Raw genomic sequence first — 8455 nt, forward strand, 5'->3', positions numbered from 1 at the left:
TGTAAGGGCTTCCTTGGTGGCTCAGTCAGTAAAGAATCCACCTGCAGTTCAGGAGACCTGGGTTCGATCCCCGTCAAGAAGATCCCCTGGAGGAGGGCATGGCAACACACTCCAGTATTCTTGCCTGGAGAATCCCATGGACAGAGGAGCCTGGTGGGCTACAGTCCATGGGGTCACAAAGAGTCGGACAGGACTTAGCGACTAAACCACCATGGGCGCTTCTCTGGCTCCTTCACATGTATCACTTAATATTCACAATCAGCTTGATGAAGGAGGCAATACTATTAACCTCATTTTCAGTTAAAGAAACTGAGGGCCAAGATACTGAGGAACTCACCCAAGGTCACACAATCAAGGAATGGCCCCCAAATTCAAACCTGTGCTCCCCTGCTCTAAAGCAGGAATCAGAGACCTTCCTGGCAGTCCAGTGGTTAAGTTCTGCCTTGCAAGGCAGGAGACACCACTTTGATTCCTGGTCTGGGAGCCGAGATCCCACATGGCGTGGAGCAACAAGCCCGTGCACTGCGACAAAAGATCCTGCATGATGTACAATGAAGGTCCCACGTGCCGCAGCCAAGGCTCAGTGCAGCCAGGTTGTAATAAATAAGTAAATATTCTTAACAGTTCGTAGCGCAGGTATCAGCAAACTACAGCCTACAGGCCCCATCTGCAGGCTGCTTAGTTTTGTAAATCACGTTTACTGGAACACAGCCACACTTACTCATTTCTCTGTTGCCTGTGGCTGCTTTTGTGTTACAACAGCAAAGACGAGCAATTGCGACAGAGACTGTGTGGCCCCTAAAGCCCCAAATATGTGTCCTCTAGGACTTCACAGAAAACATTTGGTGGTCCCCGTTGCAGACCTTAATTCTCCATCGTGCACTGACTCTTCATGTTAAAAGACTGTTAAACTCTCACAGAAGGCATCATTTTAAATGGTGGACAAGCAAACCAGGTTCATAAAATATCAGGTGCTAGAAAGGACACCCACTGTTACAATGATTATTCAAGGCTTTGCAGAGGTTCTAAATAATGCATTAAGACGAGAAAATAAAATAGTTGGCCTCGATGATATGATTTCACACCTTGAAAAGGTTAAATCTTCATTTTACATTAAAACTATTAAAATGGATTTTTCTTCAGTGTGGCTGCGTTGCCACGTTGTGTTAGGTTCTGCTGTGCAGAGAAGTGAACCAGCCTCACGTGCACCCCTTCCCATCCACACGCATATACCCCTTCCCCTCGGACTTCCTTCCCATCCACGGCATATACCCCTTCCCATCCACACGCATATACCCCTTCCCCTCGGACCTCCTTCCCATCCACGCGCATATACCCCTTCCCCTCGGACCTCCTTCCCATCCGGGTCGCCACAGGGCATTGAGCGGAGGTCCGTGTGCTCTGCAGAAGGTTCTCATGAGTTGTCTCCTTTATACGCGGGACCGACAGCGTGTGTGCGTGCTGGTCCCGGTCTCCCAGCTCTATCCCCCTCTTTGGTATCCATACGCTTGTTCTCTACATCGACGTCTCTATTTCTGCTTTGCAAATAGGGTCATCTATACTATTCTTCTGGATTCCACATATATGAATTAATCTGTGATATTTATTTTTCTGACTTACTTCACTCCGCATGATACTCTCTAGGTCCATCCATGTCTCTACAAACGACCCAATTTCATTCTTTTTCATGGCAGAGTAATATTCCACTGTATATATGTACTACATCTTCTTTATCCATTCCTCTGTTGATAGACATTGAGGTTGCTTCCATGTCCCAGCTGTTGGAACCCTGCTGTGATGAGCATTGGGGTGCATGTATCTTTTGTGGTTTTCTCTGGGTCTATGCCCAGGAGTGGGATTGTTGGGTCATATGGTATAGAACATAACAATAATCTTGCATCGGCATGTTTTAACTTCTGTGTTTCAGAACTCTGTTTAACAATCATTTTCATAGAAAGGTCATCCTCTACTCCCTTAGCTAAAGTTGCCCCCTCCAACCCCCATTCCTCTGCTTTATTTTTCACTTATCATCACCTCAATTCATTTACTTTCTAATTTGCCGTCCATTCTTTCTCACTAGGTTGTAAGCTTCCTCAAGCCTAGGACTTGTCTGTCTTGTTTGCCACTGTTTCCACTCGCTACCTCAGTGTCAGGAGCGCATCGCAGTACTCAGTACAGAGACGTGAGATGACCTTGGCGGGATTCCTGTGAAAGAAGAGCTGACACAGTTGACTCCAGGGTCTAGCGTCCCTCAGGAGACTCCGGCAGTTCTTCTCTCTGGTCCCCAGATGATAAGTCACGTTTCCCAAGCTCTCAGGGCAAGAAACGCTTAAAGATCCCACTGCTAACTAAGCCTCCTGAGGATTTTCAACAAGCCTGAGGTAAGGTTTGGCTTTTGTTTGGGAAAAAGCCTCTTTGATGATGGGTTCCCTCCAGCCCATGGGGTCACAAAGGGTCAGACACGACTGAGCAACAAAGACTTTCACTTTCTTTTCTTTTTTCTTATTATGTTTTAAGGTTAGACAATTAAATGTACCACGAATTTATAGAAAACAGGCAAAGTTCCTCATTTCTCCTCACAGCACGTTTATAACTACTGACGGGCTCTTAAGGGCTTCCCAGCTGGTGCTGGTTGTAAAGAACCAGCCTGCCAATACAGGAGACATAAGAGGCGTGGGTTCGATCCCTGAGCCAGGAAGATCCCCTGGAGAAGGAGACAGCAACTCACTCCGGTATTCTCGTCTGGGAAATCCCAGGGACAGAGCCGCCTGGCGGGCTACAAGTCCATGGGGTTGCAAAGAGTCAGACACGACCGAGCGACCAACAATGACAACAAATTGGCTCTCAAGCCTCTGGTCCGGTTACAAAGATGTTTCACACTGCGTGTGTGTGCTGGGTAGAGGGTTCAGCCTTCTTTGCTTATTTTTTAAAATATTTTATTTTATTAAAAATTATTAACTTTTTGGCCACACCGGGTCTTCGCTGGTGCTCTCAGGTGTGCTCTGGTTGCGGTGAGCGGGGCTGGCTGCTCTCTAGCTGTGGCCCAGGGTCTTCTCGTGGGCTCTGAAGTGTGCGAGCTTCAGCAGCTGCAGCCCGTGGGCCCTAGAGCCCCAAAGTCGTTGGGGTGCACAGGCTTAGTTGCCCTGTGGCACGTGGGATCTTCCTGGACCAGGCACAGAACCCGTGTCCCCTGGCTTGGCTGGAAGACTCTTAACCACTGGACCACGAGGGGAGTCTTTCTTTGCTTACTTTTAAGCTGACTTACCTCTATTCACGCTTTCCACCTTTCATCGTTTCTTGATTCTTTTCCTAGTGAAGGCGTTTTAAGGCACTGAGTTCATACACCACGTGATTTAATGATTCTTGAACAATTAGAGGATTTTGTTCCCCGTGGGTGGCACGATTTGCTTCTTTCTTTTAGGTACAGAAATATTAGTACTAGAAATAGCTTTATGTGAATATCTTTTCCGTTCCTTTGACTTGCTTCTTTAGAGTTAATTCCCAGCAGTAGAAAGATTAAGAGCCTATTTTTTTAGTGTAGTCATCTTTATTATAGTTCATGAATAATTAGAAACAGACATGGATTTCTTTATTAAGACACCGAGACTCTGGTGAGCGTCTGCTTTCCATGTGTTAGAAAATTCACTGCTGACTTGAGAATGGTGGACAGGCCAGTGTCTTCGCATCATCATGACAGATTCGCATCTCATAGGAAACCTGAAGGGGTCTCTGGGCTACCCAGATCACCTATGCCATCGTAACAGACACGTCTACCCTTAAGTGTCCTCTGGAATTCCTTACACCTCTCCCTGGTGGTCCGGTGGTAAAGAATCTGCCAATGCGGGAGATGTGGGTTCGCGCCCTGGTCCGAGGAGATCTCACCTGCTGCGGAGCAACCAAGGCCGTGGGCCGCGGCTACCGCGGCTGCGGTCTAGAGCCTGGGAGCGACAGCTGCTGAAGCCGAACTCCCTGGAGCCGCTGCTGCATGACCAGAGGGCACGGGGCGCAGCCGGGCCTCTCGACTCGGGAGAAGCAGAAGCGCGCGGAGCAACCGAGACCCGGCACAGCCAGGAGTAAATACAGAAGCGAGCAAGCAAATAAGTAAAGCTTAAGATAGATGTTCAGTTGGCACCCGGGCAACAGAACATTCTATTACTCTGCTGGTTTTTAAGGTACAGTTCCAGGGTTAAATGTTGCGCCCGAACAATATTTTCAAATCGTCCAAAAGTAGTGTATTCCTTTACCGAATCAAATGAAGGACCCCAAAGCATTGTGTTAACCACAGGAACGATTTGCTGCGTTCCGTCTACGGGAGACAGTGCGCCTAAGCACGTAAAGCATGGTGTGAACCGCAAAGACGGTGGGTGAGGCTCCTCTTCTCTCCCCGAATCAAGTTATTTGGAACCCCAAGCACAGGCAGGACGGGAGTCTTTCCCGAAAAAGCTTCAATTTTTAAAAAAAAACTTTTCCAAACAGGAGATAATGCACTGTCTCCTATAGATGGAATATAGCAAATCAGTGCCGGGAGCCGGCACATTGCATATTGAGTGCAGCGCTTTTCAGGATCTGGAATAGCTCAACTGGAATTCTTTCACTGCCGGGAGCCAGTGTGAGGAACCCCGCCCATGACAAAGGTCATGAGGAAGGAGGCTCGGCATATGCAAAGGCGGGATCGAGCTTCAGGAGTCCCCCTGGAAATTCTCGAGCATATACCCCGAAAACCAGAGTCTGCCTACTTTCTGCTTTGTGCTTTCACCTACACCTCTGACTTTACGGGGGGCTGTCCCCCACTACCTCTCTGAAAAAAGTTAGTTTACAGCTCCAGTTAATAATTCCTGGGTGTGACAGTGTTTAACCTACAAACTCCTTTGGAAATCCTCTAGCCTGCCTGAATAGGTTTTTCCGGCCACATGTGATTGTTCAGAGCCTCCCAACTGTGAGAGGCAGGAGATGTTCTAAACTGTCTAAACACAGATTCTTTTGAGTAGTTAAAAGATTGATTAGAAATTGTATTGGTGAAGGGATTTTTCACTTGCTGGGCCAATGTTTGCTGCTAAGTTTCCATATCCCTTACCTGCTGTGTCCCTGGCAGTGTATTGATTAATATAATTGGTGTAAGTAGTAGCTTTAATGTTTGTAACCTGGGACCCTTGAGTTAATTCTTTTTCTTGTTATAGCCCACCACACCTTTGCGCTGTAGGAATGCAACTTTATCTAATGCTTTTGGAGGGTGGCTCCTGACCAATCACCTTTAGAGAAAAATAAGTTTTCTGAAGGAAAGGTCTTAAAATGTTAACAGGCCTCCGGGCCAGAAGATGATGCAAATCACCTAAGCTTTTGCATATGAGTTTGCAGGAAGAAAGCCTGGCTTGCTGCCTGACTCTACCCCTTCCCCCATTATCCTCTATGCATAACTTAAGGTATAAAAACTACTTTGGAAAATAAAGTGCGGGCCTTGTTTACCGAAACTTGGTCTCACCATGTCGTTCTTTCTCTTACCTTCTGGCTGAATTATTCAGCCCCTTTTCTCCACTGAATTTCCTCACTGAGCTATCCTCATTTTATTACTCTTTATATCCTTAATTAACGTTTAATTAAGCAGTTGTTTCCTGAGCTTCGCCTACGCCGTCTCTCCTTCGAATACCCTGTATCAGCCGGGGCTGGTCCCCGGCAAATCAGTATTCTGCCCCAAATCCAAAAAAATCTGCAAGGGAAACAAACACGGGGACGTGACGGCAAGCCGACATGGAGCGGTGTAAGTGTGCGCAGCATGGGGACGAGACGGCAAGCGGACACGGAGCGGTGTAAGTGTGCGCAGCATGCGGATGAGACGGCAAGCGGACACGGAGCGGTGTAAGTGTGCGCAGCATGCGGACGAGCCGGCAGGCCGACACGGAGCGGTGCAAGCATGCGCAGCCGGCAGTTTCTTGGCCACGGCTGGAGCCTGTGCTTCAGTTTTCTTGTCTGTAAAATGAAGACAATAATGGTTCCTACCTCACAAGTTTATTATCAGGAGTAAACTCATTAATTGGCATATAGTGCCTGGAATCGTCCCTGACACCCAGTAAATGTTAGTTTCTATTATTTTTAAAGCAGTGAGCACCCAGCAACAGTTCATACACGTTAGCTAGTATTTTATTTTTATTTTTATTTTTCCAGTTTCCCCTGCTGTGACTCAAGATACTTGGCTTTGTTGCTTTGGCTTAATTATTTTTTAAAAATCGAATTGCCAAAAAACCAGCGTTGCATTTACTATATGCAAATCACATGTGAGTACGTGTGTAAAGGCAAACAATACAGACGCTGCCTCAGAGACACTGGCAGTGTGTTGTGTAGCCGGGGAGACAGACCCACACACAAGTAACTCAAGTAAGTAGTGTAGAATGAAAGGAATGTGTTGACTATGTATCGAGTGAGAAAGAGCCCATTTCAAGCTTCCCAATCAGCATTTCCCTCCGAGGGGCCTGGTGGTTCTAGCCAGGATGACTTTGGATCAGATGTGGCGGTAAGAGCTGACGCACAGGGACTGGTCTGCTGTGGGCATTCTGGGAAAGCGGGCTGGCTGGGAAAGCAAACTTCCTTCAACTCCATTCCAGGGGTGATTGATGATGCTATCTGAATGACGGACTAACTGTGCGTTCAGGAATGACACGTTTATTGTTGAAAATAAAGTCATCAGTTGTGACTAGACATATATTTTCTTAATTTCTGTAATTTTGCAAAACACTGTACTCTGCAGTTTGAGGACAACACTGCTTGTTACTCCCTTTGTCACGCTAAAGTTTGCAATTAAGTAGCATGCTCAGAATGTTGATGTTTAGTAAAGAATATTAGAACATACGGAACAGGAAAAACACTTTTCAGGCTCATCACTCAAAGTGTGTATTCTTTCTACAGTGTGGTGATTGCAATTTTTTAAACCTCATTTTCTGTTTAGTATTATATCACAACTATTTTCATGTTATTACATTGTATTTATAAATATAATTTTAAACAATTGCATAGTATTTCATCAACTGAATCTAGCCTTCTATATGAGGTTGGTTTCATGAATCCCTATTAAAAGGATGCTGTGATTTTTTCCCTGTATATAAAGCTTTCTGTTGCTGTTGTCATTATCATTCTTAAGATTAATTTCTAATTTTAAACTCCAAAGCATGATAACTAAAGTCAAATGCTAATTTGTATTTGGAAAATTTCACACCTACACAAATTAAGAGGCTAGTATATGAACACTTATGCATGCATTACTCAGCTTGCAAACTTCTGAAATATTATTTTCCTAAAGTGTTGCGCCTTTTACCTCTCCATCACTGAGTTTGGTAATACTCATTTCTTTAAGACACTGCCTGTATTGGGGATCATTGTTAACAACTAAAGCAAAAGAAAACACAATGTTAAAACTTGGTTCACTTGTTACACCAAAAAAAAAAAAAAAAAGGTGGCGGAGTGTTTAATTTGCGGATATTTTGGTCCCACCCCCCTCTATTTAGCAGGAGTGTTTGGGGCATGGCCCGGCCTCTCTGAGAATCCCCCAAGAAGATTAGTGCAAAGACTTCTCCATTTAGAACTACTGCCTTCAGCCATTTGAATAACACTGAAAAGGTAATCCATAAATACAAGACAAAGTTTGTGTGCACATGCAAGTCTATTTTGCAGCAAATTAAAACTCGACACAATTTAAGGGCCGTGTGCATAAGGCCTGGATGGCTTAGAACAAAGGCGTGGTGGGCAGGATGCGCCTGTGGATTTGGGCACTGAGGAGCTAAGGGTCATGTGCATAAGGCCTGGATGGCTTAGAACAAAGGCGTGGTGGGCAGGATGCGCCTGTGGATTTGGGCACTGAGGAGCTAAGGGTCATGTGCATAAGGCCTGGATGGCTTAGAACAAAGGCGTGGTGGGCAGGATGTGCCTGTGGATTTGGGCACTGAGGAGCTTCCTGGCATTATACCCCAGGGAAGTTGTGCTAATTTCACTTATAAAAATATTTTGTGGTAATTGTATGTGATATCAAAAGAATAAGAAATTTCTTTTTTATTTTTTTCTTTGGTTTTATTGAGGTATAATTGACTAATAAAATCAAGGTTCCTTTCCTTTTTTTTTTTTTTGGACTGCAGCACTGAAGCATGTGAGACCATAGCACCCCCATCAGGGATCAAAGCCGTGCCCCTTGCAGTGGAAGCACAGTCTTAACCTCTGGACTGCCAGGGGACTCCCGAGGTTCCTTTGCATTTTAAGTTTGGGATCAGAGTAGAGGAACATGTCTTAAAAAGTGTTTAGGGGAACTTAATCTAAAATTATGCTAAGTTGGGTTGGTGGAGGGTGAGCCATACATAAGGGGATGAAAGCCCTATTTCGGGTGGGCTTGATAATAATGCAAATGAAGATGGATATGAGAAAGAAGGTGAAACAAGAGTAGGGTTAGTATTTGATGAAATAAAACAGAACAAAACTG

The 8455-nt window shown here is 45.3% G+C and overlaps 1 long non-coding RNA gene across 1 annotated transcript in view; it reads left to right on the forward strand.

Annotated features, from left to right (window-relative positions):
- The window catches only part of LOC109569296 (uncharacterized), a 68101-nt gene extending 62177 nt beyond the window's left edge, over nucleotides 1-5924 (forward strand). The window contains exon 5 of the long non-coding RNA XR_011560602.1: nucleotides 2081-5924. This is a non-coding gene — a long non-coding RNA (uncharacterized lncRNA). The remainder of the gene's footprint in view (nucleotides 1-2080) is intronic.
- Nucleotides 5925-8455: the final 2531 nt, after the last annotated feature.

The sequence above is a fragment of the Bos indicus genome, chromosome 15 (genome assembly GCF_029378745.1).
Source record: "Bos indicus isolate NIAB-ARS_2022 breed Sahiwal x Tharparkar chromosome 15, NIAB-ARS_B.indTharparkar_mat_pri_1.0, whole genome shotgun sequence".
In the NCBI taxonomy this organism is placed as follows: domain Eukaryota; kingdom Metazoa; phylum Chordata; class Mammalia; order Artiodactyla; family Bovidae; genus Bos; species Bos indicus.